Source organism: Lutra lutra, chromosome 1 (genome assembly GCF_902655055.1).
Source record: "Lutra lutra chromosome 1, mLutLut1.2, whole genome shotgun sequence".
NCBI lineage: Eukaryota > Metazoa > Chordata > Mammalia > Carnivora > Mustelidae > Lutra > Lutra lutra.
Genome location: NC_062278.1, coordinates 211,589,721 through 211,602,124, shown reverse-complemented (window position 1 = coordinate 211,602,124; position 12,404 = coordinate 211,589,721). Strand labels below are relative to the sequence as shown.

Sequence of the window (12,404 nt, the reverse complement as noted above, 5' to 3'; positions counted from 1 at the left end):
AACTGGAATCGCCATGCAGTACGTTAGATCCTCAGACCTTGTTTATTGTATATCTTGAAGTTCGTACCCTTTGACCAGCATCTGCCCATTTCCCCATCCTCAACGCCTGGTAGCTACTATTCTACTTCTTCTTCTATGAGGTCACTTTATTTGTTTTTTTAGATTCTACACATAAGTGAGATCACACAGTCTTTGCCTTGTCTGGCTTATTTCCCTTAGGATAACCTCTTCACTGCCATTAAGTTGCAGGATTTCCTTCTTTTTTCTTATGGCTGAAATATATATATATATATATATATATATATATATATGCCACCTCTTAAAAAATCTGTGCATTCACTGAAGGACTCTCCGACCGTTTCCGTGTCTTGGCAATTGTGAACCATGCTGCAGTGAATATGGGGGCGCAGATAGCTCTTTGCAGTGATGATTTCATTTCCGTCAGATATATGTGGACTTTTATTTTTAATTTAAAAAAATTTTTAAAAAAGATTTTATTTGTTATTTGACAGACAGAGATCACAAGCAGGCAGAGAGGCAGGCAAAGAGAGAGGAAGGGAAGCAGGCTCCCCACTGAGCAGAGAGCCCGATGCGGGGCTCCATCCCAGGACCCTGGGAACAGGACCCAACTGAAGGCAGAGGCTTTAACCCACTGAGCCACCCAGGTGCCCCTATATGTGGACTTTTAATAAAGTTTGCTGATTCCTCCTGAGCCAGTTAACCCAAGTTCAAATTCTCACTCTGCTGTTTACTAGCTGGAGCAAGTGGTTTAATCTCTAAGTCTCATTTTGTCTATCTCTAAAGTGGGAGAATAGAACCAACCTCATAGGGTTATTTTGGGAGCTAAATGAGGTGGTCCTACGTGCTGAGGACCATCCTTGCATGTGGAAAGCATGCAATGAGTAGAGTTGTTTCTGCCCCCACTCCCTCCACTGGCCCAGCCTCTCCAGCAGAGGTCCAGGGCACAGGATAATCCATGATGGCCCGAGTCCTTCTTCCTCTATGAGTCTGGACTCACAGGCATGAATTATTTCTGCATCTGGGGCACTTGTCCAAGCCAAGGCTTCCCTGATGGCCTTGACCCCCACAGCAGCCAGCTGGGCTTTCAGCCAGTCTAGAACCACAGCCAGATCACTGAAGCCAGGCAGGCCAGCCCCAGAATTGGTCAAACCCAATTTGCCAAAGGGAAAGCAAAGTTGCTAGTGTGGACCAACGACCCCACAGCCTCCAGCCGGGTAGATTCCGCCGTCCCTGGAGGGCAGAAGTTGAGTTCAGTCACATCTTAGAATAGAGGTGAGATTTAATCTCTCAACACCTGGCACTGAAACTGGAGAGGAGGGAGTTTTGTAACTGAGGACAGGACATATTATAGTGAAATCGTGAGTTCAGCCTTCGGCGCTATGCTAGAGGCCAAGAATGAGTGTGGGGTAAATGGGGCCAGATGTTGGTACACCCTGGGGAATATTTACTGAGAAATGATGGCTCCTAGCTGTTGTCACCCTGCTTCGAGAGAATGACACAGCGCAAAGGGCTTTAACCATTATTTTCGGAACAGAAAATTTCAAACATATTCAAAAGTAGAGAGAATTATATAATGAATCCCTATAGGTACCCATCATCCAACTGACACGTGTCAACTCACGAGCCGTCTTATTTCTTCCATAACTGCCACCCCCTGTCTCTCTTCTGTGACATTCTCTGCCATTGGTGATCATCACCTAGACCTGTTAACACATTAGCAGCTACAACAGAGTGATATTGGAATGATTTATTCTCTCTTCATTTATTAGCTGGAATTCATCTGGAGAGAGAAACATCTTCTCATCTACCACTTGGTTACCCAGTGGTACAATTCACATGGAAAGACAAGATAAATGCTTGATATCTTTCTTTCCCTCATTTTCAAAGTCATTGCTGGGCTCCTTAACATCCTCCAAAGGTAGATAATGAGATTTCCCTCTCCCCCCATATCTTTACAAAATCATGGACTTAAACTACTGAAATGTGTGAATACATTAAAGTTTTTTTTTATCATTACTGATAATCAAATTATTATCCCTCCTTTGGCCAGTGGGAGCCTCTTCACTTTGACTCCTGAGTTCTTTTGACATGACTCTTTTTTTATGATGTAACAAGAGATTTCAGGAATATCTTGTACATTTCCTGCCACAAACCTGAGAATCAACCATTTCCCCAGGGAGCCCTTCTTCCTTTGACTGGAAAGTGGTACTTAGAGATAGGAATCAAAGTGCTAAAGGTGCTCATGGCTACTGGGTTAGTTGTTTCTAGGACTTTTCACTGGATAGAAGTAGGAAATCCCCTACCATTTTTTCTTTTTAATTTTTAAAGTATTTATTGATTTATTAAATTTTTTTTAAAAGATTTTATTTATTTATTTGACAGAGAGAGAGAGAGAGATCACAAGCAGGCAGAGAGGTAGGCAGAGAGAGAGGGGGAAGCAGCCTCCCTGCTGAGCAGAGAGCCTGATGCGGGGCTCCATCCCAGGACCCTGGGATCATGACCTGAGCTGAAGGCAGAGGCTTAACCCACTGAGCCACCCAGGCGCCCCGATTTATTAAATTTTTTGAGAAAGTTAGAGAGGGTGTGGGTGTGAGTGGGTGGGGGGTGGTGGAGGGGCAGAGTGAGAGGGAGAGAAAGAATGAGGAGAGAAAATCCAAGCAGGCTCCATGCCTGGCGTGGAGCCTGACTGGGGGTTCGATCTCACGACCATAAGATCATGATCTGAGCCAAAATTGTGAATTGGATGCTTAATCCTGAGCCACACAGGTGCCCCTGTTTTTTCCTTGTCCAGGCTGAACAATATTCCGTTGTACAGGTAGACCATATTTTGTTTATCCATTCATTCGCTGATGGACATTTGGGTTGTTTCCACTTTGGGCTATTGTGAGTAGTGCTGCTGTAAACGTGAGTGTACAAATATCTGTTTGAGTTGAGTTCCCACTTTCATTTCTTTTGGGTATATACCCAGAAGTGGAATTGCTGGATGATGTGGTAATTGTATGTTTAATTTTTTTAAGAACCTGCCAAACTGTTTTCCACAGCGGCTGCCCCATTTTACGTTCCCACCAGTGGTTCACAAGAGTTCCAATTTCTCTACACTTTTGCTGACATTTGTTATTTTCTTTTTCATAATAGCCATCCTAATGGGTGTGAAGTGAAGGGATTATTTTTTAAGTCTAATATTGCCTTAGAATTATGTGAGATATTTGCATAGTTCTAAAGTCAAATCTGTAAAACAAGATATATAGAGAAACATCTAGCTTCTACTCATTTACCTTTCATCATGTTCTTTCCCTCCTCCTCATGTAATCATTTATAATTTTTTCATGGTCTATGGTTCCATTTTGTTTATTATTTTTTTTAAAGATTTTATTTATTTATTTGACAGACAGAGATCACAAGTAGGCAGAGAGGCAGGCAGAGAGAGAGGAGGAAGCAGGCTCCCTGCTGAGCAGAGACCCCAATTTGGGGCTCGATCCGAGGACCCTAAGATCATGACCTGAGCTGAAGGCAGAGGCTTTAACCCACTGAGCCACCCAAACACCCTTATTGTTCCATTTTAAAAACACTATATATATGTATATTACTGTTACTAGTATATATAATATATATTTCTTTCCACTTAACACTGTTTCCTGGAGATCTCTTCATGCCAGAATAAAGAGATAATCCTCATTCCTTTTTACAGCTTCATAGGATCCCAACATGTGGCTGTGACTTGGTTTATTCAACCATACCCTATTGATGGGCTTATGGGCTATTTCCAGTCTTCTGATATAGTTTTAAAAAAGATTTTATTTATGTATTTATTTGAAAGATAGAGTGAGTGAGAGAGAGAGAACATGAGCAGGGGAAGGGGGAGAAGCAGATTGCGCTGCTGAGCAGGGAGCCCAACGCTGGCCTCGATCCCAGGACCCTGAGATCCTGATCTGAGCCAAAGGCAGGTGTTTAACCACCTGAGCCACCCAGGTGCTCCAGCATTTTGATATTTTTGATATTTTGATATTTTATTTCTTTTTTAAAAGATTTTTTAAAATTTATTTATTTGACAGAGATCACAAGTAGGCAGAGAAGCAGGCAGAGAGAGAGGAGGAAGCAGGCTCCCTGCTGAGCGGAGAGCCCGCTGTGGGGCTTGATCCCAGGACCCTGGGATCGTGACCTGAGCCGAAGGCAGAGGCTTAACCCACTCAGTCACCCAGGCGCCCCTATATTTTGATATTTTCAATAGTGCTGCTGTGAAAAGCCATGTTCATTTATCTTTTTCTTAGTTTTGCAAGGGACTTTTGGGATATATTCCCCTAAATGGATAAATGAGCATACAATTTTGCCAGAGATTACCAATTTCTCCTCCCCAGGGCTTATATCTCTTTGCTTTCCCACTAGTAAAACTTTTTCATTTGATCTGGTGGACTCCTATACATTCTTCAAGACCTATCTCCAATATCCTGGTTTCCAGGAGGACTTCCCTTCTCCTCTGGCTCTCTCCTCTTGGCTTTTCCAGCTCTGGGCTCCTTTTTTGGCTGAGCCCTGATACTGAGCTGTTGGGAGTGTCTGTGTCCAACAATGTACTCTCCAGACTGGGAGCTTCTAGAGGGCTGGCTCCAGGACTGAGTCTTCTTAGAGCATTCGGCATGTGACTGGGCATAGAGAGGTGATAATAACAGGTTTTCTCTCTGAACAAAGGACAGCTCCTTGGCCCTGGGCCTCCTTGCTGTCTCCTCCTGGGCCAGGAAAAAAGAACCAGGTCAAGCTGGCCAATATCCTGGGTTCTGCTGTCTGCCCTCCGGCTGGGTCACCTGTACTCAAGGATGGTAAACTCAGTGTGGGTGTCTGTCACCTGCATGGCTCCCAGGCAGAGGAGTGGGACCTGCTTGAGGTCAGGGAGACCCCACGCCCCATTCAGTCTTCCCCAAGGTCAGGGAGACCCCACGACCCATTCAGTCTTCCCCACTCCCTAGGTAGAGCACCTCCCCTCTCTGTGCCTTGATTTCTCTAACTCTAAAACGGCAATAATAATGTGCTTATCTCATGGCCTTAGCAAAGGAATCAGTGATATAAAATTGTATCAACCCTCTTCCCACTATTTATTTATTGACCATGTATTTATTATTGTGGTGTAATGTAATGTAAAATCAATCATTTTAAAGAGAATAGTTCTGGGGCATTTAGTACATTTACAGTGTTGTGCAACCATCACCTCTATCTGGTTCCAGAACATTTTCATCACCCCTGACGGAAACTCTGTACGGATTATGTAATCACTTCCCATTTCCCCTCTCCTCAGCCCCTGCCAACCACTGCTCTGCTTTTTGTCTCTAAGAATGACCTATTCTGGACATTCCATATAAAAGGGATCATACATTACATGACTTTGGTGACTGGCTTCTTTCATTCAGTGTAATGTTTGTGAGGTTCCTCTTCGTGGTGTGTGTCAGGGCTCTGATCCTTTTTACAGCTGAATGACATGCCATTGTGTGTACATAGGACATTTTGCTTACCCGTTCATAATTTCATTGACATTTGGGGTGTTTCCACTTTTGGTTTTTGTGAAGAGTGCTGCTGTGAATATGTGTGTACTTGTACTTGTTTGAATATTGTTTTCAATTCTTTGGGGTCTCTACCTAGGAGTGGGAATGCTGGGTCATATGGTTTAATTTATGCTCTATGTTTAACTTAATTTTTTAAAAGACTTATTTATTTATTTATTTGACAAAGAGAGAGATCACAAGCAGGCAGAGCAGCAGGCAGAGAGAGAGAGAGAGGAGGAAGCAGGCCCCCTGCTGAGCAGAGAGCCTGATGCGGGACTCCATCCCAGGACTCTGGGATCATGACCTAAGCCGAAGGCAGAGGCTTAACCCACTGAGCCACCCAGGCGCTCCTATGTTTAACTTTTTGAGGGACCATCGAATACTTTCTATCTCTGTTGCCTCACAAAGCCAGTGAAGAGAGAATTCAAAGTGAAGAATTCTAAGTCCCCATTTGGCAGCCAAGGAAACTGAGGTTGGGAGAGGTGGCCCCACACCATCCTGAGGCTAATGGCCATCAGATTATTCCCTGTCTGCTTAGTGACCACTGAGTGCTGGACACTTGCTAAGGAAGGGCTTAGGATTGGGCCCCTCATAGTCTTTGCATCTCTGAACTCTGACAGATCTGGGTTTACCTCCCAACTTGGGCAAGTTGCTTCCTTCCTCTGAGCCTCCACCTCTCTACCTATAAATGATCCTAATCCAAGTCCTTCCTTTATTGTGGAGACTCAACATGGTACTGTAGGCAGAGGAAGGTGCCTATATTATGCCTTTGATTTATGAAGGCTCGAACAAACAAGAACGTGGTCGACTGAGGCTTGGGGGTATGAAGTAACTTGCCAAAAGTCACACAGTTGGTGACTGGCTCCACCCTACAAGCATTTTTTTTTTTTAAAGATTTTATTTATTTATTTGACAGACAGAGATCACAAGTAGGCAGAGAGGCAGGCAGAGAGAGGGAGAAGCAGGCTCCCTGCTGAGCAGAGAGCCCGATGTGGGACTCGATCCCAGGACCCTGAGATCATGACCTGAGCTGAAGGCAGAGGCTTAACCCACTGAGCCACCCAGGAGCCCCCCTACAAGCATTTTTGAGAAATTTTCTGAAGCTTAATCTTTCTGGAAGCTAGCGAGGAGAAATTTCTAAGGGAGGTCCTCTGGGGTGGGGGGCAATTTGCTGCTAGGTTGCTTTGCTGTTTGGGGAGCTGAACTTTGATAACACAGAATCTTGCTGAATCAGCCTGGGGTAGCCTGTGGTCATGAACCACAACTGGTTCCCTGGTGGAGGTCACCTTTGCCCCAACCCACTCACTCCTCCTTTCTGGTCTATAGTTTATATCAGCACAGCAGGAGGCAGGGTGACTTCCGGTGCCCCAAACAGGCACAGGCCAGGCACTTTCCTTGCTTCCAGGCATCGTCTCCTACTGGTCCCTCTGTTGTGGGGCACCCTTCTCCCTTCCCTCTCCTTTCTGCGGTGCATACAGTAGAACTTTCAGGCTCTGGCTTCTACCAGCCCTTCTAATCTCCTCTCCTCATGGGTTCCTCAGTCTAGCCCACTGGCCTCTTTCTTCTTGACGATGCGACCTTCATTCCACCTTACGGCCTTTGTACTTGCTGCTCACTTTGCTTGGAATGTTCCAGTTCATGTCTTCCTATCATTCAGGGATCACTCATTACTTCCTCCTAGAAGCCTAGCCCTGACCACCCTGCGTAAACTAGGTTCCCAGTCCCTCCTTGTGAGCTCATTCTATTTACCAAGACCCTTACCTGACAGTACCTTAGTCATTTATTTATTATGTCAGTTATTTATTAGTTTATTTATCTTATGTATGCATTTATTTATTTATTGTTGCCTCCCCCACTTGGAGGGAAACTCCATGGGAGCAGGGACTTGTCTTGCTCGGGGCTGCATCCCCAGGGCTGAGACCAGTGCCTGGCACATAGCATTCAGGTGTTCACGAAATGTCTGTCAACTGACTGACCGTTGGGCTTCTTCTTCTTCTTCTTTTTTTTTTTTTTTTAAGATTTTATTTATTTATTTGACAGGGATCACAAACAGAGAGAGCGAGAGGAGGAAGCAGGCTCCCTGCTGAGCAGAGAGCCGGAATGCTCGATCCCAGGACCCTGAGATCATGACCTGAGCCGAAGGCAGAGGCTTAACCCACTGAGCCACCCAGGCGCCCTGGGCTTCTTAATAAACATGAATTTTCTTCCCCCTAAACTGGATCATGAGGTTAAATACCTTTTTATACTCAGCCTCCAAGTCCCAGGAGGCTCCTCCGATGGGCCCCAAGGGCTAAATTCCTGACTCTGTTCCTACCAGGCTGTGTGACTTTGGGCAAGCTACTGCCTATCTCTGGGACCCCAATTTTATTTTATTTTATTATTTATTTATTTGAGAGAGAGAGAGAGAGAGAGAAAGACCAGGAGAAAGGAGAATGTCAGAGGGAGAAGCAGACTCCCTGTGGAGCTGGGAGCACGATGCGGGACTCGATCCAGTGACTCTAGGATCATGACCTGAGCTGAAGGCAGTTGCTCAACCAACTGAGCCACCCAGGCAACCTGGGACTCCAATTTTCCAAGCAAGTTCTTAACTCCCCCCCCCCCCCCAATCTAGTGAAAGCTCTAGCTCCAAGTCTCTCCTGAAAAGATAAATGCACGATTTTGCACATGATTTTAAGGGATTTAATGATTCCACCAAGTCCAATGCTGGGCTTCCCCTGCAGCTGATCCATATTGAAACTGATTTGTTCATTGATGTGGTTGGTCAGCAGGTATTCAAATGACACCAGCATTTTGTGCCCACCCTCATGGTGGGAGATTCTGTGGCCCCCAAATTTCCAAGCTCTGGGCTCTGAGGGTCCCAGCAGCGGGGAGGTGCGGGTGGGGGGTGGGCGGAGGGGACAATTTCAGCTAGACTCTCTGCCCTACATGGTCATGACTAGGTTAGCTAGAAGAGCCAGAGGGGTAGCTGGGGTACAGCTTGGGAAGGGGGCATAGACAAGTTCCTGGAAGAGGGATTGGGTTTTGAAGGATAAATGGGATGGTCTGGCAGGGAAGGGAGTTCCATAGTAGGAAACAGCTTTGGGGGATTTGAGGGAGGGAGGAGAAATAATAACACACATTTACACAACATATTTTTAGGAAGAGATCGCTTTCAGGTGGCAGCCTCAGGCCCACCCCAAGAGGGAAGGAAGATGATTTTACGGTTGAGAAGAGGCACAGAGATGCTAAGAGCCGTACTCCAGGCCATACAGCAGGTAAGTGGTGGACTCTGGTCTAGACACCCCCAGGGGCCTAGCCCGATTAGTGGAGGGAGGAGTAGTTCAGTGGGCCAGGGAGCACGAACGTGGAATTTAGTTGTCTGTGAAGCGGGAGAGGAGCGTCTGATTGACTGAAAGAAGGAAAGGCAGAGTCTGATTGGCCGAGGGCTAGAGAACATTTAATTGACTGAGGCGTAGGAAGGTGGATTCTAATTGGCTGAGGGGAAGTCGGACCGAGGTATCATTGATGCCAGCAGTACCTTTTAGCTTCCAATCCGCAAATCCCGCGTCCTTGGGCCCTGGTAGGGGGAGGTGGAGATTAATCCCCCACCAACTGGGGGGAAATGGAGACAGGTGCGTGTGGAAGAAGGGAGGGGCCTGGGTCGCTCCAGGCAGAGTCCAGGAAGGACACTTTCCTAGCCATACCTGGTGAGAAGTAATCTTGTTCGCATTCCCCTTCACGACCCCGCCCCCCCAGCATTGTCTTTGCCCCCTCGGTGCTCCCTGCTCTCCCCAGCAGCAATCCCCAATTCTGGGAGCGTGCTGTCCATCTCTCTAGCTTTTGAAGACCAGGGCCTCTCCTCCCGCCGCCCGCCCCGAGGGGGTGTCCTGCACCCGCCTGGCTCCTTATTGCGACCATCTCCCCTTTTCCCTCTCTTCCCATTTGCCGTCTTTCTCTCCATCCCCCCCTTTCTTCTCCCCAAGTTAGTCTCCATTTCTCCATCGAAAACGCCAGCCTAGATGTGGCCCAGGCCCAAACCCTTGGCGTCACCCCTGCCTTCCCTCCTCTCACACCCACATTCCGTCTGTCGGCAAGTCCCGTCACCTCTAAACAAACCCCCAATCCTAATACCATTCACAGCGAGGTCCCTCCAGGGCGGCTCCTCCTCCGGCTCCTCCCGCCGCTCTGGCGCCCCCTTTCGTCGGCGCATCAGAGCCGGAGGGAACCGGGAAAATCCCAGTCAGGCCCCTGCGCAGTCAGCATCCTCCCCAGCTGGGAACCGTCTGTGGCGCCCATTCTCCAGAGGAAAACTCGAAGTGCCTCCTAGGGGCACAATCCGTCCGGTCACCTTCCAGCCCCTGTGTCCTCCTACTCTCTCCATTCCTCACTCGGCTCCGGTCTCACTGGGCTCTTGGCTGTTTCTTCAGGCACGGTCCAGCCTCTGGTCTCTGCTCAAAGAGCACCTCAGAGGTCTTCCTCATCCCCTTGCCTCCCTAGATTGTCCTCCACAGCGCACATCCCATAAAATAAGCTTTTTGCTTATGTGTTTCTAGTTATGCTTTATTGCATCTCCACTGTAGAACAACGTCTGGTACTTCCTGGGAGCTTGGTGTTTGCTGAATGAACATGTGCTCTGTGCTCTCCGGGGCTGGAGGAAAAAGGCAGGGAGTGAGCAAGAGGCTGTCTACATGCACAGAGCTCCCAGCTAAACACACCATTCCAAGAGCGAGTTTGCTGTGACCGAGGATGCACAGGGCTGTGGCTGCATGGAGCGTGAGCTTGAACTGAGCTCAGAAGTTAGGGAAGCCCTCAGAGAACATGGCCTTTGAGCTGATACCTGAAGGAGAAGTAGGAGTTAGCAGAGCAGGGGAGAGGGAAGAGAATTCCAGGCGGAGGGAACAGCATGTGCAAAGGCTTTGAGGGGGAGAGAGATGGCCTTGAAGGGTTTGGCAAGATGGTTGCAAGTGGCAGTGAGCAAGAGTGTGGTGAGTGATGAGTTGGAAGGTGTTTGCTGCTCCATTCACACCACATCCCTGAACTGTTCTGGTCTTTGCTCCAAACCTTGAATTACCTCCTGCCTTGTCTCCACCCTTCTGCCCCCTATTTTGTGTCCTGGGAGGCTGACTTGAATGGACCACTCAACCTTTGCCTTATGGCTTCCAGTTGGGTTCAACCAATAGGGAGTCACAGCAGGCACTGGAGGGAGGGAGGAGACTGAGGTCAGGGTATTAGTATCTCATCTCCTCTCCTGTGTGGTCCATGCAGGCTGCCTGTGCCCCTCAACCAACAGCTTTTGCCAGGCAGTCCTGTCTCTGCAAATAACCCTATCAAGTCCAGGTTCTAGCAACTGCTTTTGCCCTGTAGCCCCAGGTCCCAGGGCTCTGGGATGGTAATGGCTCCTGGCTGTACTATCTTTTTGAAATAGTGCTTTTATTAAACTCTTTTCAAATTAGTGTTCTGTTTCTTGCTGGCTCTCTCTTTTTTACTGAGGTGAAATTCACATAATATAAAGTTAACCCTCTTGAAGTGTATAGTTCGGTGGCATTAGTACATTCACAAATATTGTGCAACCATATCACCACTGTCTAGTTCCAAAATTTTTCCATCATCCCAAGAGGAGCTCCTGCACTCATTCTCTTGGATATGGGCTTTACTCCTCACTGCCCCTGTCCCCCTGTCACCAGTCATCCCTGATGTGCTCTGTCTCTATGGATTTACCTCCTCTGGTCATTTCACAGAAATGCAGTTATACAATGCATGACCTTTTGTGTCTGGCTTCCTTCACTCAGCATGATGCTTTCGAGGCTCACCCATGGGGTAGCATGTGTCAGGGCCTCGTTCTTTTTTATGACTGAGTAATATTCCACCATATGGATGGACCACATTTGTTTATTTCTCCGTTGATGGATACTTGGGTTGTTTCCACCTTTTGGCAACTGTGAATCGTGTTGCTCTGAATCTGTGTGGACATATGCACATACAGGGACACTGAGTCTCTGTTTTCACTTCTTTTGGTTATATACTTAGGAGCGGAATCACTGGCTCATATGGTAATTCTATGTTTAGCTTTTTGAGGAACTGCTAAACTGTTTTTCATCGTGGCTGCACCATTTTACGTCTTCACCAACAGTGTTGGAGGAAACTGCTCTTCTTTTTGTCTCTGCCTCCAAAAAGTCTGCTGTGAGCTTCTGGAGGCCCAGGAAAAATTCTTCCCCTCACTCCTGCCATGCTCCTCCTTTGTCCACTTGCACACGTTTTTCTGGGACCATCTCCCTAACCTGGCCACCGCTTCTATGTCTCACCCTCCCACTTCGATTACAGTTTGTTGGTTGCTACCAGGCTGAGGACTCTGGTGCCTGGGAACCACGGAGCCCTTGCCCTTCCCAGGCCCTGGGCCCCTTGCCCTCTGGGCACAGGCCATTCTTCCTCAACCTCCCAGATGTGGCTCATCTCTCCCTCCAGCTTCATGCCTCTGCCTGCCCTCTCTCTAAATGCAGCTGTGATCCATGCTTCTGTCAACGCATTCTCTGTTCACCTCCTCCCAGGTGACCTCACTGACCTACTCGCTGGGCATCCATGTCCTCCCAGGACAGGTGACTCAGAGATGCACTTCTCCTGATGGGCCCAGCTGCCTCCCCAGTGCCTCTCCTTGGCAGACAGGGTGTCTCGGCTTCAGCACAACTGACACCTGGGGCGGGATCATTCTCTGTGGTGGGGGCTGGGCTGTGCATTGTAGGATGTTCAGTTGCACCCCTGGCCTCTGCTGACTAGATGCCAGTTGGTCCTCCCCCTCTACAATGTGACAGCCAGAAGTATCTCCGGGCATTGCCAAATGTCCCCTAGGGGGATAATCTGCCCCAGTTGAGAACTGTTGGG

At 47.7% G+C, this 12,404-nt stretch overlaps 1 protein-coding gene across 5 annotated transcripts in view; it reads left to right on the top strand.

Annotated features, from left to right (window-relative positions):
- Nucleotides 1–12,404, top strand: part of LOC125083162 (ultra-long-chain fatty acid omega-hydroxylase) — a 59,378-nt gene that overhangs the window by 12,522 nt on the left and 34,452 nt on the right. For all 5 annotated transcript variants that reach the window (XM_047699203.1, XM_047699213.1, XM_047699222.1 and 2 more), the window contains one exon: nucleotides 8,688–8,803. The gene's annotated coding sequence lies outside the window, so the exon portion shown is untranslated. The remainder of the gene's footprint in view (nucleotides 1–8,687; nucleotides 8,804–12,404) is intronic.